Source organism: Urocampus carinirostris, chromosome 18 (genome assembly GCF_059441175.1).
Source record: "Urocampus carinirostris isolate Australia breed hairy pipefish chromosome 18, RoL_Ucar_1.0, whole genome shotgun sequence".
NCBI classification, from domain to species: Eukaryota; Metazoa; Chordata; class Actinopteri; order Syngnathiformes; family Syngnathidae; genus Urocampus; species Urocampus carinirostris.
In genome coordinates, this window is record NC_142366.1 from 11,184,848 (window position 1) to 11,206,944 (window position 22,097).

Below are 22,097 nucleotides of genomic sequence, written 5' to 3' on the forward strand. Positions count from 1 at the left end.
AAGGTCAGCTCCTCGAAAGGGGCTTTCTTCCCCGGCTCCGCATCAAAGTGTAAATCCGCTGATTGCCGCCGGTGAATGGGGAAAAGGGGGGGAACAACAAGACTCCGTTTGTGGTCTGTTTCTATGGCGCAGTGTGCGTAAGACGTTGCCGCAATAATACAGGGGTGTTGCTATACGGGGCACTCGCCCAAAAACCCCTCTCTCCCATCCCCACTCATGCCCCCCCTTAGATCAATGGGCCGCGTGACCTTTTCATTGTGCCGCCAACTTGGCCCGTGATGTCATGCTATCTATCCAGTACTGCACTTAAATGGAGGAAGGGGGAAGAGGAAAAAGCAAGGTGAAGTCCCACACCTTCCACCCACTGGGCAACAGAAAGGATGGCTGAGGGAAAAAAACAGGGCCTGCAAATCGCACCCACCTGAAAACAGCAAATTTAAACTGCCGGTGGGGAATTTGCTGATGTTGCCCTCGCTTCTTATGCTGAATGAGAGATATTGAGGGTTTGTTTAAAGGTGTATTCTTAAACATCTTACACTAATTACCGTATTTCTTTGTGCATAACGTGCACTCATGTATTATTTGCACCCCAATTTTTTTTAAAATTAAAAGTGTATTTAAATATTGTTTCCGGTTTGGCAGCATCAACTAAGCATGGTAAGTAACAAACGTTGAATATGTGTAGCCATGATTAAAACAATTTATTGACAATTGGAACTATGATCACAATTCCAACATAGAATTAACAATAGCTTTCTTCCACCTCCGTAGTATTAATAAGATCCGACCGATGCTGTCGCAATCAGATGCTGAGATTAAAATTCATGCATTTATTACTTCTCGGCTTGATTACTGTAATATATTGCTCTCTGGTGTCCGGATGTCTAGCGAGACTTTGACTCAGACAAAAGATTTTTACCATGTCACTCCTATATTTTCCAACTTACACTGGCTCCTGGTCTGCTTAAGATGCGACTCTTCGGACAATTTTACAGGCTCGAGGCATTGTTGCTGTCATGGACTTTTTGGACAATTTTACATATTACCTTTGTTTTTTGTTTTTTCTTGATGTTCACTAAATTGTGTGTATTGTTACCCAATGCACAATATATTGCAGCCTGGTGTAGAGTATTCAACGTTTGGTCAGAATTCCGTTTCGCAATGCTAGTAAATGATCAAACAATGGCAAGACATGTGAAGTGAATACTGTGTTTAAGTCAAATGCAGAGATATGCTATCTGACTGATACTGCTGGAATGTAAGGTTGGGGAAGGGGGCATTATATGCATTTGCATGTCAAAGGTTGCCGTGACAACCCCACCACAGGGGTCCACCCTTCCCAGGAGACCGAACCCAGAGCTGGTACACGTCTCACCTTGCAAGGACAGTCTTAATTTGGCCAGCCACAAGGTAGGAGGGCATGTTCTGACAGGAAGAGCTGGACCAAGGCTGTGGCCGGTCCTGGCCGGGTCTCAGCTCAACGGGCAGCCGGAGAGCCTTACAGGTCGGCAGCCAAGCTTGATCAAGCTAGCGGCCAAACCAGTGGGACAAAGCCAACGACTTAGGAGAGGCCTCAAGCCACCCACCCATATTCGCTACACTGGTCATCCTGGAAGGGCGGATTACCACTTGGGAGGCCCTTTCTCAATGTTTCTTATTTTTCCCATATTGAGGTTTTGACTACTTCCTTGCCCGCATGTTGGTTTTGGATCAGAGGATGGTGTAATTGTGGCTTGTGCAGTCCTTTGAGAAATTTTGTAATATGTGTTTATACAAATAAATGTCACTTGGCTTGACTACATACATCATAGAGTTGTTTACCTTGTCGTTCTTTTTTGCATTTGTTTATATATTTCAGGACTACTTCCGGTTTGCTCCATAGTGTTACATTATTCTTTGGCAGCTTGAATAAAAATAGCGTGGTAATGAGATAACATTCAATGCCCGTTACGCAGCAGAAAATACCGTACTCCTGCTCATGCGAACTGCACTGTTTTTAATTCACCGCCTTTAACACCCGATTCACCTTGGGAAATATTTAGATACCCCCCTCCCCATTTAAAAGAAATTCTCCCCAGATTTATACAATGTATGCAGGGGGACCCTATTGACTTAAAAACAGTGAATTTCACCTAAGGTGAGAGGTTTTAATGCCTACTTATTGCTGCAAATTTGAGGGCTTGTTCAAAGGGGATTGCTGTTCCTTGATGCCATACCCTTTGGGGCTGTTTTTTATAACCTTGAAGATTTATTAAAATAGAGTGCTCAGATAAGGGCTTGAGGACGGGATGGAATTCTCTTATCTGAAAGCACCTCTTCTGGTCCTACATGCAAGTTCAAAATACATTGATGTATTCTCTCCTTATTTTGAGTGTCTACTAAAGTTTAAACTTAACACCACGCTAAGGGCCCGGTCACACAGACGTTTGCGTCTGTATCGCGGGTAAAATTTTGCGATTTTTTTTTTGCCCGTAGTTGCCCGCGATGGAAAATGCGCAAAATTGGCCAACCCGCTATTCATCGGTGGTATGCCCGCAAAACAGACGCCGGCGACTGTTCCGCTCCCTCATCGCGTCATTTCCGCGTGTGAACCACGGGTATAAAAGCTGCCGAGCCGGTGGTATGCCGAGAAATGCATCCTTGCCGAGATTTGCATCCCCTCGCTACTACAACCACTTTTACCTCGTTTTATCTCACTTTTAGGGAATTTAATGGCGAACATATAAACTAAAACCACTTCGTCTTGCATTTATTGGGAATGTAATACAACTTAAACCATTCCGTCTTTGTATTTATTGTAAATGTAATTGAACGGTAATGCACGTCGTATACAAATCACTTTTGAGCAGGTAACATGTTCATTTTGCCTTTTTCTATTCAAATCGCTCGTATTGAAACTGTTATGCACTCTAACATAAAGCTTATTTCTGCATAATAAGCTTTACGGTAGAGTGCATAACAGTTCTCAAAAGTGATTTATACACGGTGTGCATTACCGTTCGATTACGTTCACATCAAAAACAAAGACGGAATGGTTTATGTTGTATTACATTCCCAACAAATGCAAGACGAAGTGGATTTGGTTATATGTTCGCCATTACATTCCCTAAAAGTGATATAAAAGTGAGATAAAACGAGGTAAAAGTGGTTGTAGTAGCGAGGGGATGCAAATCTCGGCAGGGATGCATTTCTCGGCATAACACCGGGCTGTAGAAATCATAACCGCTTAAGACACAGATCAAGTTTCAAGCTATGGCACCGAAGAAGCCAATATGTTATTATTGTAATAGTTTTCCATTTTTATTTTATTATCTTTTTATGAAATGAAAAGGAATGTCAAGAAATAAAAATGGATTAAGACGAGGTCACTACGGTGACGGTGATCCATGTTCACCCCTTGACGTCTCGAGCACAACTGACGTGTGCTCGGCAAATCGCGCTGTATATACGCGGAGAAAGGCGTTTGACCGTCACACGCGTAACACGCTAATTTCACGTAATAACACCGCGATACAGGCGCAGAACATGCTATGACCATGCTCCACCCACGATTACCCGCTGAAATTTCGCGTCCTACCTACGTGTAACCACGCCCTGGCCGCGGCCATAGCACGTCGTTCCACGTCATTTCCGCGTCATTGCCTCGTGTGTAGCACGTGTGCCGCCCGCGGTTAACACGTGGTCTAAAGTTTTGAGCAGCGCAAAACTTTTTCGCGTGGCCAACCGCGTGTGTATTTCCGACCGCGTGTAAAGCACTGCTGTATCTCGTCTGTATGGCGATCTCAAAGTGTCCAACAGCGTCTGCTTCACAGGCAGAAATTTCTGGCCGTGATTCAGCCTCGATACGCCCGTGAAAGGCTGTGTGACAGGGCCCTAAAAGTTTTGAGCAGCGCAAAACTTTTTCGCGCTGCCAACCGCGTGTGAATTTCCGACCGCGTGTAAAGCACTGCTGTATCTCGTCTGTATGGCGATCTCAAAGCTTCCAACAGCGTCTGCTTCACAGGCAGAAATTTCTGGCCGTGATTCAGCCTCGATAGAGACGCAAATGGCTGTGTGACCGGGCCCTTACATCACAGTGTGCTGAGGCGATTCGATGCTGTAGGTAGTTTCGGCCACGAAAGACCATAGTCCGCAAAAAAGGAAAAGTTGCCACATCTGAACACAAAGTGTACTAAACTCTTGCAAAGGCAATACAAAATCCTTCCTGTCTGTCTTTTTTTTACCTGACATTGTTCTTCATTGTCTCCCTGCCTCTCTCTCTCTCTCTCTCTCTCTCTCAAAGTTCTTCGCAAAATTCTTAAGGTCGTACAGCTGCTGCGATGTATGGCCCAATTTTCTACCTGTCAAAATAATGGACAGCCTTAAAATGTTGTTATTCACTGTCAAATATGAATGCAGTCCTGCAAAATAGTGGGGTGCGTTGTTCTCCTTAAATATTTGCTATTCGATTATTTTCTCTATTAGGTATGTGTTAACAATTCCTGACTGAGTTCAAAGAGCCTTTATATTTTTCCACAATGCCTATCTGTCTTTGTCTTACTTTTAGCAAACCGCAACACATGAGGGGAGTGGAGAGTGATTTAATGCTTGTCCCCAAATTTATTTTGTAAGTGTAGCATGGAAATGGTACAAGTATCAAAAGAAAAAAAGCTTATTGGAGCGTATCCAGAGAATACACGTACTTGCACGCGCCACAAAAGTAGTATGACAGAAGCTGCAATGATTACTAAAGCCAGAAGATGACATCAGCTAGTAAAATTTTGTAACTTTTCTAGGCAGCACCTTTAATTTAGCTTTGATTTGTTGTACTAGATCTATCCATCCATTAATCCCTTATCTGCACCGCTTATGCTCAGTAGGGTCACGGGGGTGCAGGAGCCTATCCCAGCCATGCTCGGCAGTGGGCAGGGGACAACCTGAAACGCTTGCGAGCCAGTCGCAAATCTATACTAGATCACTTCTCCTATTCCTCTTAAATGTCAATTTTGTTTCATGCTCAGTCCAGTAGATGTAGTTAACTGGTTGGGCTTGAGCTGAGTTGGGCTTTGAATTATTAATCACTGCAAATCAAACAAGAGCTCGGGTCTCAAGAGGTTAAAATCCATGTGCCTAGGTGAGATCTGACTGTATTTTTTGGGGCCTGATCTTACCTCTGATTTGAAGAACAGAGGAAAAAATAAAAATGTTAATCAATCAATCGATAACAGTAAAAACAATTCTAACTTTTTGTTTGGCAGAGAAGTTTTAAAAGTGGGTTGTATGTCGCCCCGCGGGCCGTAGTTTGTCACCCACAGTTTGTCACCCTGATCTATGCGCTATTGAGATCCTAAGGTGGCAGGCCAGAGAAAAGAGGAGCCCTCTTATTGTCCCCACAGTGAAAAGGTCCTATTTATAGGCAAGAAGAAGCAATGGCAGCTGGTAGGTTCTTCCCTCTATAGGTTTTGCGGCGTTCACAGAGTTGTGGAGTGCGTTTGAATAGTAATCTAAAGAGGTAGGCGGGAACCATTTGTTTTGCCATGTTTGTGTTTGCTGTCAACATGTCTGTCTGTGTTATGGGGCGGGCCCCATTTGCCCCCCCACGCCCTCCTCCTAAAGCAAACTCAGACGCAATTGTGGCGAAGGACGGGTCGCGCCCGAAAGAGAACCATCTTTGTGGCCGGCGACAGATGTTGTAATTGCCGTCTGATGGATCGCTTGTCCGAGACATCATTAGGCTTGGTCGGAGGGGAGGGGGTTAAAAAAAAAAACGGAAAAGGGAGAATGGATGAGAGAGCGGGTCACATACATCAAACCTTTTGGTTGCGGCCTCGGGAGGTTAATAATGTGATTGGCCACGCGTCAGAGGAGACGCCGCACGGGATAAAAGAGTCGCCGTTCTCGGCCTTGGTGTGATGGCATGGAAAAGTCTTAAAGAAGAAGAAAAAAAGGATGGGTGGAGAGGAGGGGGCCGGTTCAAAGCTTGATAATGCCTCCTGACACCTTTGATGAATAGTCTACACATGCAAATGCTCCCACACAACCTAACAATAAAAAATATGGACCAATATATATACATAAAAAAGATGCAAATAAAAGATGAAATAAATGTTCGTAAAAAAGTATTTTCCCACTTCCTGATTTGTTTTATTTGCATATTTATCTCTCACAAAGGCTTCAGATCATCAAACCAATTTTAATGTCACAGAGACAACCCAATGAAATACCAAATGCAGTTTTGAAATATCGATTCCAGTTATCAAGGCACAAAATAGAAACCAAACTCTACAAGAACAAGTAATTGCCCACCCCTAATAGAGAGTAGGGCCACCTTTGGGCGCGATAACAGAAATCAAACATTTATGATAATTGGAGAACAGTCTTTCACAATGCGGTGGAGGACGTAAACCCACTCTGCAAAATGGTTTCAAATTTGCCATATTGAAGGATTTTCTAACATGAACTGCCTGTTTAAGGTCACACCACAGCATATCAATAGGATTTAAAGCCGACTTTGACTTGGCCTTTCTGAGGTGGACTTGCTGGTGTGTTTTGGATCGTTCTCCTGATGCATGATCCAAGAGTGTTTTTTTCACATAGTGCCATACAGGCCAAGAATTTTGTTGTACCTTAATAAATGGAATCAATAATTCAAAACTGCTTTGTTTGTTTTGTAGGGTTGTCCCTGTGTCATATTACAATGGGTTTGGTGATCGAAAATATTTGTGGAATACAAATATGTAAAAAACAAAGAAATCAGAAATACTTTTTCACGGCGCTATATGTGCAGTTTTTGGCCAATAATTGGTTTAAATCACTTATTTTTGTACCGTACTTACTGAACTATAAGGCGCACTGAAAAACCACAAACTGACTAGATATTTGAAGTTAATCCTTATAATCCAGTGCCTTGTATGCAGAAAAAATTGGAAATGTGTTAGTGTAACACCGTTGAAATGTGATTGTTTAGAGTGGTTTGGAATTCTCACAAAATGTTTTCATTGCATTACTGTTAAAACTCTGGTACCGAATTCATTTGTTAAACCATGGGCGTGTGCGACTGTCTTTCTCGTTTGGCACTTTATGGGCTTCTGCGCTTGCCGTACCTTCAGGTATACCACCTCATGCTGAAGGCAATAAACCGAGTGACTGAACCCTTGTGTCGCGCATGGTTGAGGGTCGTTACATTAGCATAAATGAAAAATTATCAATCTGATGATACATTTTAAAAATTGTTGTGGTTTGGTGAGTTTGAGTTTCGGAAGTTAGCATTCTTTCTATTCCTGTCGAGAAATATTTTTCGGTTGCACAAGAACAGTATTTCTCAAATAGTGGATCCGGACCCAAAAGTGGGCCTTTGTCCTAGCAAAATTATGCTAACAAAATAAAAAAACAACTGTGGTCCAACTATGATTCTTAATAGTAAATGTCAATAATGTCCTGAAAATGTGAGATGAAACCAGCTATTTCCCACCACAGTAAAACACTGTTAAAGTTTGTTTACACATGTTTAGCAAGGCCAAGCACACATAGAACGGAGAATATAAGAAAGATAGATTTTATTATATTGAAGACAAAGCTACTTAAGCTAAGTGTTATAGATTTCTTCAAAATGCAGCTAGTGGAGCATTAAAGGGTCATTGGTATATTTTGACCATGAGGTGAAGAGCATACGGGCTCTTTGAACTCAGATGGACATTGCTATTTAAATTATTTTACTTTTAAACATCGAAATTGTTATGCTAGTTCATGACTTTTTTCCTCGTTATTCAAATCAATGTTTTCTGTTACTGAATGTTTTTTGTACGGATAAGAGGCAGTAAATATTACACACTGTCCCTTTATTGGAGAAAATACTTCAAACTTTTAAAGACACCTCATGATGCACCAAACTTTTTAGGAAATGTGCTGGTTAGAGATTATGTTTAAAACTGATTAAAATGAAAATACTTCTTGGATTATAGATTTTGCTGTGTACTAACACTATATCTGCATTAAACATTAAAGGAAAAAAATGAGTATTCATGTTTAATCATTTTGCAATGTGTTGACTAGGGACTAAGGATTCGTCTTCGATTGGAATTACAAAATAAAGATTTTTCTTTAAAAATAGACACTTCTTTCACCATAAATTCCCATAAACCACCAAGGTCATTGTGGCGAGCGTCCCCTTAACCCCGCTTGAGATTTATTTGTTTATACATGTCATTGGATGGTGTTAGGCTCCGCCCCCTCTATAGCAAAAGCTCCCTGGAGGTCAATTAGGCCAAACAAAAGGGTGCTAGGGGCCCGGAGCGGCCAAGGGAAGCACGTAATTAACAGTTATAAAGTACTTTGCTGTGTTAATTAAATTAGTTAATCCTTTTATCAGTAATGCTTTGTTGAGTCAGTGTCAAACATGGACTCCTTTTCTCCCTCTCTTGACTGGCTGCTAATGTGTTTGTAGTCACCCCCATCCTCTGTGTGCTCATTACTAAGAAAACTTGAGGAATTTTTACTTTCGATAGGACACAACAGGCACGGATCGCCTTTCGCTTTTGATCAAACGATACCCTTTCATGTAGAGACTCATCTCTTTGTCCTTTCTGGAACATAACCCCCCAATCTCCTTTGGGGGGGGGGCAAAATCTTTCTGTCTCGCACTCCAGACATTATTTAAATGAGGCTGGCTCACCGTCACATTTATTTTACAGTTTTAACGGTACACACGTGTAATCCCGTGTGATGTCGCCTCACACGGTGCAAACGCTTTTCAGGTGCCGCAACCTTTGAACATCAAATATATATTTTTTTTAAAACACTCGATAAAAAAAAAGAAATGTAAAAAAGCGTTTGGGTAATCACCTTTACCAACTCCTGTCAGGCAACAGGGAGCTGCTGGAAAGTTGGAAACAAAGGCTCTGTTATTTTTGTAGAAGAACAGTGTACACCAAAGGAAAGAAAAATAGATTAAAGTGGTTCAAAAAGTTAGTATACAATAGTTTGCAGTTTTTCCACAAAAGTAGATGATGAAAAAAAAATCGTCAAAAGAATACTGAATTATTATCCCTTGTATTAAACTTCTAAATGGTCCTATCTAGTTTGGCTAGAAAAGTGGATTCCATAAATGAAATAACTATTTTTTTATTTATTGTAAATTAAAAATACATCCATATTTATTTCTAATTTGTGTAAAATATACATCTGCAGCGCTTATTCTCAGTAGGGTCGCGGGGGTGCTGGAGCCCATCCCAGCTATCTTCGGGCAGTGGGCAGGGGACACCCTGAACTGGTTGCCAGCCAGGGCACACAGAGACAACTCACTCATGCATACATGCATTGAGTGTTGTCGCAGTAAAGCTATGTTTTGCAAGCAAAGTGCTTCTGTGTGTATGTCAAGCATTTTTTATATATTGGAGGTATCACAAAGGCAAAAAAGAGTGAAAGTTCCGCTAGAAATTCATATTTCACAAAAAGCCGTTTCCTTAGAAGTTTTCTTGAAATCAAGTGTTTTCAAGAAACTTAGCAATGTTTGAATGGTGTTTACTAAACAATGGTAAAAGCTAGAAAAGTTATTTTCTAATGGAAGATGAGAGTTGAAGATTTATTTTGATTTGTCCTATGCCTATTTAGCTACAAAACTACATTTTCTGTATGCATTCAAAAACTGGTCAAAACGGCCAAACTTGGCTAGCACTGGCTCTTCTCATTTAAGTCTCGAATGAATGAGTTAACGGACACTAAAATAATTCAATGCACTAGTTTTATACTGAAAAAAAAACCTTGCTAGTTAGGTTAAAACACCACATCACAGTTGTTGATGTAAATAACCTAGTGCAGTATTTCTATGTTCAAGTTCCTCAATAGCAACACGCTTGTTCCTGGCTTTTTCGTGATTGATCCGAGTGGTTGGGCAACCTAGCGGGTCAGCGCCCGAGAGAAAGGAGGAGTTTGCAATCAAACAAACACTCGAGCGGAGCCCGCAAGGCTTGATTTGTTTACCGGCATGAGGAAAGCGGTGGGCTGATTGCAATCACTCTCAACATCCGGCGGAATGGTGAGGATGCAGATGTGGAAGGAATAGCTTGCGCCGCCGATACAGATGGGAATCGCGAGGTGGGAAATCATCCCGGGTTAATTAAACATGGTCCCCGACATCCTCTGTAATTGTGGCGACAAAAGACAGAACAATAAATCGAATAAAAGGAAAGACCAATCAATTGAAAAGTACAATTTTTCATTTTGGCAGTTTACTAATACAGGTAAGAAAATGTTTGTGAACCTTTTGGAATTTCTCATATTCCTGCACATTAGATCTTTGTCACAATCAACCCGATGAAAAAAAACAATGTCTGTGTTAACTAAAACCGCACACACAGTTTATCTTTGTCACAATCACAAAGATGAAATAAACAGTGTCTGCGTTAACTAAAACCACACACACATTCTTAGGTTTCCATATTATTATGAAGATAGCATGTAAACAATGAGAGAAGGGGAATACATTAGTAACCCTATAATGATAGAAAGTAGTTGGCATCACAGTGTCTTAATTATCTGTGGTGGATAAAAAATATTTTTTTGTAATTCTACTTGTAATAATTAGACACATTTACAAGATTTTAGTTGTTAAGCGTGGCAGAAGATGGATCTACTAAAATGAGAAATATTATACCGTTTTTTTTTCCAAATTATCTGCTTCACTCCAAATCCCTAAATCCAATGAAACCCTCCCGGTAACTTTTACCGGTAAACAACTCACAACTTGGGTGGTAGACGATGCGCCACTTCCTCCTTCCGCTTCTACGTCTATTACGTCAGACTCACTGTCACCCTTGCTTCCCGCTTACTCTAACCTTTCTTTCTGCTGCTTGAGCACCATGTTCAGCGGCATATTTCACTATTGACAGCTTATAATCCGCAGAATATAATAACATTTTCAGTGCCGAAAAATCCCCCCTTCCCACAACAGGGTACAGTTGAAATGATCAACACACGCCTTCTGCAGTTTAGTGTGGAGTGACCATGTGAAATGATTTATTAGGAATACAAATGTAAAATTCAATGATAAAATAATGTGTAAATGATTTCACAAGTCTTATCGGAATATAAGTCGCACCGCCGGCAAAATTACGAAGAAAACTGCAATTTAGTGTTTGTAAAACACTACTTAAAAATTGCAAAATCATCTGCCATGGGTTCATATATTCTTACAATGTTATTCAAGTCAAGTCATGTTTATTTGTATATCCCTTAATCACAAATAGTCTCAAAGGGCTTCACAGACCACCGGTTATTGCAAACCACGGACTATTTTTACACCATCCCCTGATCTAAAACCTACATGAGGGCAAGGAAAAACTCAAAACCTCAACATGAGGATAATGAAGAAACCTTGAGAAGGGACTGCACATAAGGTAATCCCCCTTCCAGGATGACCAGGCTGCAAAGGATGTTGCAATAACAAATAATACACAAATAACATAAAATATAGGTTATTTATATGCTATAGAATAGAATTGTGTTTTAAGCTTAGATTTAAACATGTCCACGCTCTCAAACCTGTGGATCTCTTCTTGGCTCTTGGGATCACGATGTGAGTAATATAAACTGCAATTGGGGCAGCACGGAGGCCGAGTTTGCGTGTCCACGGCACAGTTCTGAGGTCATGAGATCGAACCTTCCTGTGTTGAGTTTGCATGTTCTCCGCGTGCTTGCGGGTTTACTCCGGCCACTCCGGTTTTCTCCCACATTCTAAAAACGTGCATGTCAGGTTAATTGGCCGGTTCAAGTTGTCCTTAGGTATAAATGAGCGAGTGAGTTGTCTCGGTGTGCCCTGGCTGGCAACCAGTTCAGGGTGTCCCCTGCCCACTGCTTGAAGATGGCTGGGATGGGCTCCAGCACCCCTGCAACCCTACTGAGAAAAGGCTGTGCAGATAATGGATGGATGGATGGATCGCAATTGGAAACTTTCTGCAATTTGAATCACACTTTTTGCAATTCTATAATAAAAACTAAACCTTAAAGAAGGGGGTCTTTTGGAGCCCACATGATGATAGTTTGAGGCCCCCGCCTCAATAAGACAGTTAAAGAGACAGTGTGTATTTTTTGACCACCAGAGGTTGTAGTATTCTGTTGTGCAACTAAAGATAAATGCTAAAAATCACAAGTAATAATGAAAATTATGGCAATTCAAAGAGACCACAAACGAGCATTTTTCTTTTCATTTTTTGCCCAGCCTATGCCAGGACGTGTTTTTTTCCAGGTAGGAGTAGCAGCAAGATAGTGGATAATTATGTAATTTTCGTCAAGGTTGGGCTCATGTTATGTAAATTAAATAGACATTTCTCGACCTACAAGTATCTAAAAAGATGAATCCCTAGCTTATAATAATTCACTTATTACTTATTTTCATCATAATTCCTCATGTTATTTCCTTTCTACGTATAATTTGTGCAAGGAATTCAAAAAGAAAATGTTTGAAAAACAGTGGAACATTTGTATCGCGGCCATTAATTTTTGGGGGATAAGACAATTTAGGGGATTTTTAATAGATTCTTTTTTAAATGATTACAAAAGACACCATGTGTAAATGTTCAGACCATATAAAATAAGTTAGGTTTAATACTAAAATATTTTATAAAATGCAACACATTTTATCAATTATAACAAATATAAACAAAGGACTGTATTAATTTTCTTTCTTTTTTTTTTATTCAATATTACATTGGTAACTTATTTAGAAATGAAAATATATATATCTTGGTAACATCTCCATCTGAAAGTCTGCTACTTTTGTCAAATATTTCAATTATCAGCTACAGCTTTGATGGAATTAAACAAAAATAAAGGAGAACATTTCCGAATTATTTAAAACATTTAAATTAAATTGTGTGAAGGTCATGCTCAATGGGACATAATATTTTTAAAACACTAATTATGCTAAATAACAATGAATAATCAATGCAAATGTCAAATGCTCAGTGAAACTTTTCGAAATCAACAGACTAAAATTGACTTTACCCTAGTAATAAAGGCAACTCTAATATTCTGTAAGCAGAGGCACATTACACGTGCTATTTATCTGTCTCAACAAAAACAGCACCTGCATCTGTTTAAAATTAGGACAATTCCTTTTTTTTTTAACTTCGATTAAACTTAACGACTATGTGAAAATGCAAGTCCCAGGGTGAACCCAGTTGAGAAGAACTCTCTTATTAGGTATTAAATGTGCCGTCTGTGAAATTGGATTTACCGTTTTAGAAGCGTCCGACCACAATGTAACGCGCCTAACTGGAGGCTATACGTCGGAGTTTACAAACTCCCCTGAGCGTGAAAAATTGCTCCCCTATAATTTCTTGCCTCTCTTTGATGGGGATTTACGCTCAAATGAAAATGCATGCCAAATGAGCAGCCCTCTGTGGCCCCCACGGTGCGCAAAGATGGCATGCCGCAATAATCTGAAAAAAATGTAATTAAACACAGATAAGATTAATACAATCAGGGGAGAGATGATTGAAAGATGCTGTTGTCATGTAGGAGGGTGGGCGAAGGTTCTCCACCCCCCCCCCTTTGGCCCCGGGGCCCCCTGAAAAACCAGGCGGCGAGCTGTGGGGAAGGAGGCTGGGATTATCACGGGCCAGGTGGGGGAGCCTCGTGGTTGGAGCGTTTAAATTAGCGCCGAAATGACAACCCCCATTACGAGGGATTAAAGGCCCGCTGGCAGGCAGAAATGTGCTGCCACTGATGGAGAGGATGAACAAGATGGGGGGCAGCAGTCAAACAACACCCAAAGAGGTGTGGTACAAGCCAGTCACCACCAAAACCGTGGCGTTAAGAAGCTACTTTTGGCGATTTAAGATGTAACCTAAGTTTCGGTTGTTTTTTCACGAAAGAAAAGCAACACATGCGTAATTGGGGTGAATAATTTCAATTTACAGTGGTACGTCTTTATACGGGTATCTCTTACCAAGATGATTTCGTTAAACGAAGGAAAATCCAGTTCACAAGCAGTCCCAGAGGCTACCACTACATACTGCTCACTGTTCGTGACCGCGTACTGCATCAGTTGGTTCCAGTATGCACAAGCAAACTATAACAGGCAAAAAAATGAACATTACAAAATTGTGTTCTCTAAATTAAATTGTTTGTACGTTCATTTAAATTTAATTTTAAGCTTACAGAAAGTGCTTAACTATAATCAACGTTTTATTGATATCATATCTGTCAACCTCTGCCAATTGCTCCTCTCATTAGTGATTGCAAATCCTCCCTATTAGGCTATAATAAACCTTTCAAATACAATGTGACACCTATTTACTCAAAGCAAGACGCTAGACAGATACCGTGACAGTAATAGAAATATGCGATGACATAGTTGTCTGCTCCCAGTGACAGAGATGATCCGGATTAGAGCCGAAATGGGCAAGACAAGATGTGTCTTTTTTATTTATTTATTTATTTTTTTTCTTCGTCAGGCATAAAAAAGAAAAAAAAGATGGAGATGTTGAAGAAAATGGAAGCCAGGAACAGCGGACAAGATGATGAAGATTAAAGTGGTTAAGAAAAAGATAAAAGAAGAAAAAGATGAATAGGACGAAGAAAATACAGAAGTGAGACAGGTAAGGTTGCCACTAACAACAAAAGGTAGAAAGAGGACGTGTTGGACATTCAAGAGTGTTTTTAGTTGTTTTAGCAAAACCGGTCATGGAAACCCATCTTCAGATTTGGCTCTTCAGAATGCAATAAATAGGAACATGTATATGCCTGACGAATAATTTAAAAACAACACCATATTGTTTGATGTGATAGTTTCAGTTCCCTCTTGACTCTTAGTCCCTCTCTGAGGTTTCCATGGTAACAGAGCCCCCAGGTTCACAAGTGAAGTCACCAAAAAGAACCAGAGTCTAGCCGCCTAGCGGGATTGTGCTCATGTCAAATGAAGGAAAAAAAAAAAAACTCTGTGAGAGACTTCATGAAAACAAAACAATGAGCAGCAATCTGATTAAAAGAAAAACCTCAGGTCCCCATTAACATAAACATGAAAAAACAAAAAAGGAAAAAAAAAACAGACAGCGTGAGATGTCAGCGTTTGGTATTTGTACAAAGCTCTGGAGAGAAGCTTGCCTGGAGCCATCGTGACGCTTCCCCACAAAAACGGGAAGCCAGGGCCTTCTACGACCCCCCAAAGAAAAAAAAAACACTCCACTCTCTGTACTGAGCTCTCCAGCGGCAACAGGAAATCAAACAATTAGCGGGAGGGAAATAAAAGGTCTCGTTTTGCCCTCAGGCACTTGTAAACACAGTCTCAGTGTTTGTTGTTTTCTTTTTACATGGAGAAAATGCCACAGTCACACGGCAATGTTAGTGGTTTATAGTTTACAAGTAATAAAAATAGCCTGGACCAGTGGTTCTCACCGGGTCTGACTGAAGGACCTACCCCTCCATCCAAATGACAAGCTGCGACCCAAACTTACAAAACAATAACACTTCTCAAATGTATCCAATGAAAGGATTGTGCAGTATAAAGCAGAGATAGTCGAATACATTCACTTTTTTTTCAACAAACGAAATTACTAGGAACACCAAAACGACTTCGAGTACTGTGCATCCTCCCATATAAGCCTACACTGCATAGAAGCAACCCCCTAAACTGCTTTAAAATATTCACCTACTTAAAGAAGTTTGTGCCCAAAATAAAAAAAGGAGTGCACCTAAACAGCAATAGTCACTTGATTGTCTAGATAAAAACAATGTATAAACTGGTAAAAAAGATAGAAATATAACATTTCTAAACCAATAACTGTACCTTATATTTTACGTATTTTGCATCATTTCCTTCTTTGACTTGATTGTTGCTGTCACTGTTTTACACTTTACCTTCCCCTTATTACTAACTTTTTGGGGAATCATTGTAATGGGCAGAAAAAGGACCAACAAAATTACAATAAAATGAGATGCAGTCCCTTCTCATACACGATTGTGATGGCGCCAAATGACTGAACAGTCACAAGAGATGAGCAGGGCCTTATTGCCATCTACTGTGTAATTGACCATCATTTTTTCTTCTAATCATTATTTTGCCAGGGCAAAGGCCCGCAACCTACTTTTGGGTTCTGACCCACCAGTTGAGGAACACTAGCCTAGACCAGTGGTCGGCAACCCCAAATTTTGAAAGAGCCGTTACAAGTTAAAAACCCAAAACCATGACAACAACCAAAAACAAATATGTCTATAGCCGCCAAAAAAACAAAAGCCTTATAATCTATTTATAAATTAAAATAAAAGGTGATTCGTATATAAGTTAGTCATTCAATATGTAATACTTATTTAAAAAAAAACATTACACAAAATAAATATGTATACTGTATATATTTTCTTTCCCCACCTTTTTTTCATTTTCAAACATTTCTGAAAAATCTCTAGGGAGCCACTAGGGCAACGCTAAAGAGCCACATGTGGCTCTAAAGCCGCAGGTTGTCTGACACACAACTTAGAAATGGAAAAATAAAAACTATATATAATAGCCATGTAATGAAAAGGCTTGAGCAGGTGAAATTACATAACCAAATTGAGAAAAATAAGAAATGTTTATAAAAATATTTACTGATAAAACGTCAAAAAAGGGAAATTAAATGGAACATACGAAAATCAAATCAAAATGATTTTTCTAAGCACTTTTCAACACTGAAATGCAACTTAAAGTTATGTGTAAAAAGATTTAATACAGGAAAAGAAAAATACAAAATTCCAGCTTAATAATGTTTCAACACTAACTAGGTAGGTTGGAAAATAAACTAGCTTTCACTAAACATAACAAAAAAACAAGCAAACGAATATTCAACTGGTTTCAAATTGAAACATATAACGCTTGTTTGTATATAAACTTCAAATATATCAACCAATACATCTAATAAATAAAGTCAACTGGCTTCAAGTTGAAAAAATTACTTGTATATAAAATGTATACAAAAGATGTCAAAAATTGAGTTGGGGTTTTAAGTTAAAAAAGCAAATGTTAACGGTACTAGGAAACAAAATAAAAATATTTACCGATCAATGTAAAAAATCATACAAAAATGACGTCAGGTTTAAAATGATGATCCCTATGTATAAAAACTACTATCCTTTCATAAAGACGGGTAAAAGATAAAATTAAAAGGGGTGCAGGTTGAAAAATGAAAAGTTTCTTTAGAAAGTTTGAAAAATCTTGACTATATTTACTATTTACTATAATTGAAAAAAACTGTTTTTCAAGCTGCAAATTGTAAAACTTTTTTCAAGTTAAATCAAAACCTGTTATGATATATATATATATATATATATATATATATATATATATATATATATTTACTGATGAACGCCAAATTAAAATTAAAAAGGCTTTAGTGGAAAAGTCAAAGGCTTGAATGTAAAAAATTATTCACACAAAAATCTCTCAAAAAATAATTGGCTTGAAAAATAAGATGAAACCAGTTTAAAGTTGAAAGGTTATTTTTAGTTTACTAAAAATATTAAAAGTACAATGAAAAGGGCTTCATGTTCAAAAATCACCAGCTTATGTATATAAAATTAAAAACATCATTTTATAAGTTAAATAAGTTAATATAATGTAATATGAAATAATATAAAATGTATTATACTATGGATTAAAAATAATATTATATAATTCACAAAATTGTGAATTATAAAAAAGAAAGAAATTCATAAAAACAAAACATAATATAATTCACAAAAGAATCTCAAAAATATAATGTACTGGTTTCAAGTTGAAAAATTAGTTAGGTTTTAAAGAATTGAAAAATGTTCCCATTACAGTACTTGAATAAATGAAGTTCACTTACAATCTAAAAAAAATAAACAGATGTAATGTTAAACAATGAAAGGATTGTGTACTATTATTTTTTTAAATACACGTTAGAGTCTTTATTAATTTTTTACTGTGAAGTCACATGTCGTATATCGTTGCATACAATGTTTTACCACAGTGACAATTATTTTCCATTCTATTTTATCAAATCCAATTCTCCTCTATTATATAACAAGTAATGCTGTTTTTTTAAATTCATTTTTATTCTAAGTGAAAATAATCCTGAAAAATATATCAAATGTGTCTTTATGACAAAATCAGAACCATGTCAACATTTTAGGTTTAATTTATATGATCACAATTGTTATGTCATTATATTGCATCAAATGAAAATGATTCTAAATATTTTCATGATAAAAAACAACTTTGAGTTAATTTTTATCAAAGGAAAAAAAAACAGATGGCAACATATTTGATCAAAAAACAAACACATAAACCGATAAGCAACTGTCACTGACGAGTTGCACGGTTTATTATCTGTGTATTTGTTTGGCCATGTAAAGTCAGTTAAGAGCATCACAGAGCAGCTTTAAAGTGCTCCAGAAAGAAGGACAAACACAAATGTAGTCGTATCTTAAGTGGAATTCTTAACTATGGGATCCCTTCACAGCAAGGAGTTTTTGTTTACACAGAAAAAGAGAGCTGGAGGACATAGCACCCGGGACCAACCGGGGCCATCCCGCCTCAACATCCACAACCACGCAAATGTAGACATGTAGAAGCCAGAAAACACAAATGTGCTCTCTGACTAAGATGCAAGTTTGTTTGGAGAAGACGTACCATATAAACATTCCTGAAAACTGCATTTGCAATCGTGTTGACCTAAAAAAAAAACATGAAGTTCTTTACAAGAAACAAATGTGCATTCGTGGTAATATGTCACTAGGAAGTCAAATAAATCCCAAAAGGTTAAAGTTTGCGACCAAAAAAAAAATATTATCAAAAAGTGAAGATCAGAAGAAATGGTGGAAAGATATTAATAAGAACATATGCAAATTGCACTATGATTTTAGTCAAAAACGGACAAGATGACATTTTACCATAAGAGCATCGCTCAACGAGTGCTGGTGCTATACTGCCCTCCAAAGGCAAATAATTGTACTGCAGATTTGCGCAATCAAGGTTTCAAATGTTTCTAATGAAATCAAACGCTTTTCAGGCAATAAAATGGCACTCAAAGTGCTGTATAAAAACATCCAGTGTAAAATAAAACAACAAAATCCCCTTCTTTATCCACACCCAACAGCTTGAAAAACATAATACACGGACAAACACAATGTTTTAAATACAATAAAAACAATATCGATAGTAATATACATTTAAAATGATTATGGAAAGGCACAGACTAACCATGTGAGGAAAGGGACCTGAGGGAAGCATATGCACACTGATAGGGATAGCATCAGATAGAAAAAACTGAAGAACAAAAACTGAAAACGTGGAAAAAGTAAAGTATTGTTATATTAAAAGTTAGAAGTTAAATAAATTAAACTAAATCCAAATAATCAAATAAAATATATATATATTTTTTAAAGTGGATCTTCAGCCTCCTCTTTAAAACATGGAAAGGAAGAAAAACAGTTCAAAGCTGAATTGCCGTGCCAAAAATGCGTGGGGTATTTATCCACCAATCCATTTTCTGGGCCACTTATCCTCACTGGGGTCGCGGGAGTGCTGGAGCAGGGGGCACCCTCTACTGGTTGCCAACCAGTCACGGTGCACACAGGTACAGACAACCACTCACATGGTCATTCATACATAGAGACAGTTTGAAAACGCCAATTAACCTGACATGCACGTTTTTGGAAAGTGGGAGGAAACCAGAGTGCCTGGAGGCGACCCACGCAGGCACGGGAAGCCTGCGGTAGCTGGACTTGGACCCTGGACCTCTGCACGCTAACCACCCATTTTGACTCACCCCAGGAATAGTTATTTTCTTTGCACATAAAAGCATTATTTCAATAAAAAGTTCCATTAGTAAAAATGTTTTAGTTAAGAAAAACATATTTCGCATTGATGAACTATATTGTATTTGTTTATTGTTATATGCATTGTATTGTTGAGGGATTGTCTAAAATAATGTGTGATTTTCCTGGTATATTGATTTATCTTAATTTTTAGAGGTAGGATCAGGGTTGAAAAAAATCCAGCCTTACCTGACCTGGCCTATGGATATAAAAGGCTGAATAAGCTCGAGTCCGACCAATTAACTTGATTTACAGAAAACCTGAATTTATATATTTTATTCATGAAGACTTGGGAGAAGGATGCAAGAGTGATTTTGACCACAAAGAAAAAAAACATATTTCATAGAATAGAAATATTAGGAAATCGGATTTCACAACTTAATTTACTTGATTCGTTTATTCATTGTTACCGCATGTTATCACATTGTATACAATTCTATCTAATCTTTCTGGGATTTTGTCTAGGTGCTCCTTATAGTCTGGACAGTAAATACAAGTTCAATAAATCACAGCATGGAATAATGTCTATTTTCAATTGTATACCAAGCGAAAATCGAATTCACTAGGTTTTGATTTAAAAAAAAAATCAAATGCAACTAAATAAATTGGTCACAAATGTTTTCTTTTCGTTTTTCTTTTGTCACTTTAAACTGAGCTGCAATTTTCTCTGTTAGAAACGTATTGACTGATAGCAGTAATGGAATATGACTGTCATCTTAGGGGGGACACGCCGCTGGGCCCACGAGGAGTCGAAGTGGTTTGGGCAACCCGGGTGGTAAGAAGACTCGCACTTGGCATCGATGTGTTTTGTCACACCTGAGTCAGATCGCTTACCTTTCTCCGCTAAAACCTGATTTGACCATTGATTCGTCGTCAAAGTCCAAATGTCTACCTGTGGAGGGAAAGAAAAATGATGTCTTTTATCCTCGTGACCTGCTGGACATGTTTGGATGGGCTTGAAAATAAGCATTGTATTTATTTGAAACTAGTGTATTTTCCGTACTAGAAAGAGCACTGGGTTATAAGCGTACTCCCAAAAAAAGAGTCTTTTATGATATTTGCTTTCATAGAAAATGCCAACCCGACTACGAGGCGCATGGAATTAAAACTACCGTAAAGGCTAAGGTTGAACACAAATATAAAAGTCCAGCATATGTAAAATGACTGATCAGTCAGAATAGATCACCGATCACAAATGCATAACATTGAACACAGCGGGAATCAAACCCGGTCTGCGCCGGGGAGTGTGTCAGATCTCAACCACTAGTCCACTGGGGATACAGAAAACACAGGAAAATGCATTATATTTTATATCATCATCACACTATTCAGATTCAGATTCAGATCTACTTTATTGTCATTCTAGTACACGTGTATACAGAACGAAATGTCGATACATCTGACCCGCACAGTTTCCTTGAATGTACAGATATAAGTAAAAGTTGTATTGTATTATGGCTACGTATAGTATTTTACCATAGTGCCGATAGTGCAAGAGGAGTAGCTAACCAGATGTGCAAAATGGGCAGTCAGGTTAACAAGTCAGGTAAACAGTAACATTAACACTGTAACAATAACGCTGTAAGTACAATAGTGCAGAGAGCAAATGTGCAAGGAGTGGCAAGCTATAATGAACTGCCAGTAGTGCAAAAAGTCAGATTAGCAGCCGTTTAGATTTAGGTTAACTATATGTTAGATTGACCATTTAACAGTGCGCCAGGGCACGAGAATATGATCAGACATTAAAACAGTCTGTGGTACAGAAAAGGTTAGGGACCACTGAGATACTATACTGAACTGAATGAATAGAATAGCATAGTGGGAAGTAATCAAATCGCTTTGAACTGACTGAAGAAAAAGGCATTGTGGAAAGTAGTTTGGTCGTCCCGAAATATATACATAAATGCATAGCCACACGTATTCACTTACAATGCTTGGTTTGAGCAGAGAAAAAGTTACGCAACACTTTACTTATTTTAAATCGCTTTTGGTTTCCTCATTTCTTTAACATGTCTGGTACCATGACTAAAAATAGTCTGCAACAATCCGGGTCCAAATCCCATTACAGCGTAGTTACGTAATTGTGAACAACCACCCATGTCCCTATGCTTTTACAGTTGATATCTGATTTGTTTGTGGTCAGCAATAAATTGTATAGACTGATCAATAATTGCAAAAATATGGTGACGCATTTACAATTGTTTCAGCATACAATGCATCTTAAAATTTGGGGTTTTTGGGTGTTTCTTATAGTCTGGAAAGTTCCTTCAAGAGTATATTTAGAACATTATATTGACAAAAAGCGT

General features: G+C 38.4%; 1 long non-coding RNA gene across 1 annotated transcript in view; it reads right to left on the reverse strand.

Annotated features, from left to right (window-relative positions):
- Positions 1-9,226: 9,226 nt before the first annotated feature.
- The window catches only part of LOC148348357 (uncharacterized), a 40,942-nt gene continuing 28,071 nt past the window's right edge, over positions 9,227-22,097 (reverse strand). The window contains exons 2-4 of the long non-coding RNA XR_015847742.1: positions 20,626-20,683; positions 9,958-10,116; positions 9,227-9,873 (exon numbers count right to left, since the gene is read on the reverse strand). This is a non-coding gene — a long non-coding RNA (uncharacterized LOC148348357). The remainder of the gene's footprint in view (positions 9,874-9,957; positions 10,117-20,625; positions 20,684-22,097) is intronic.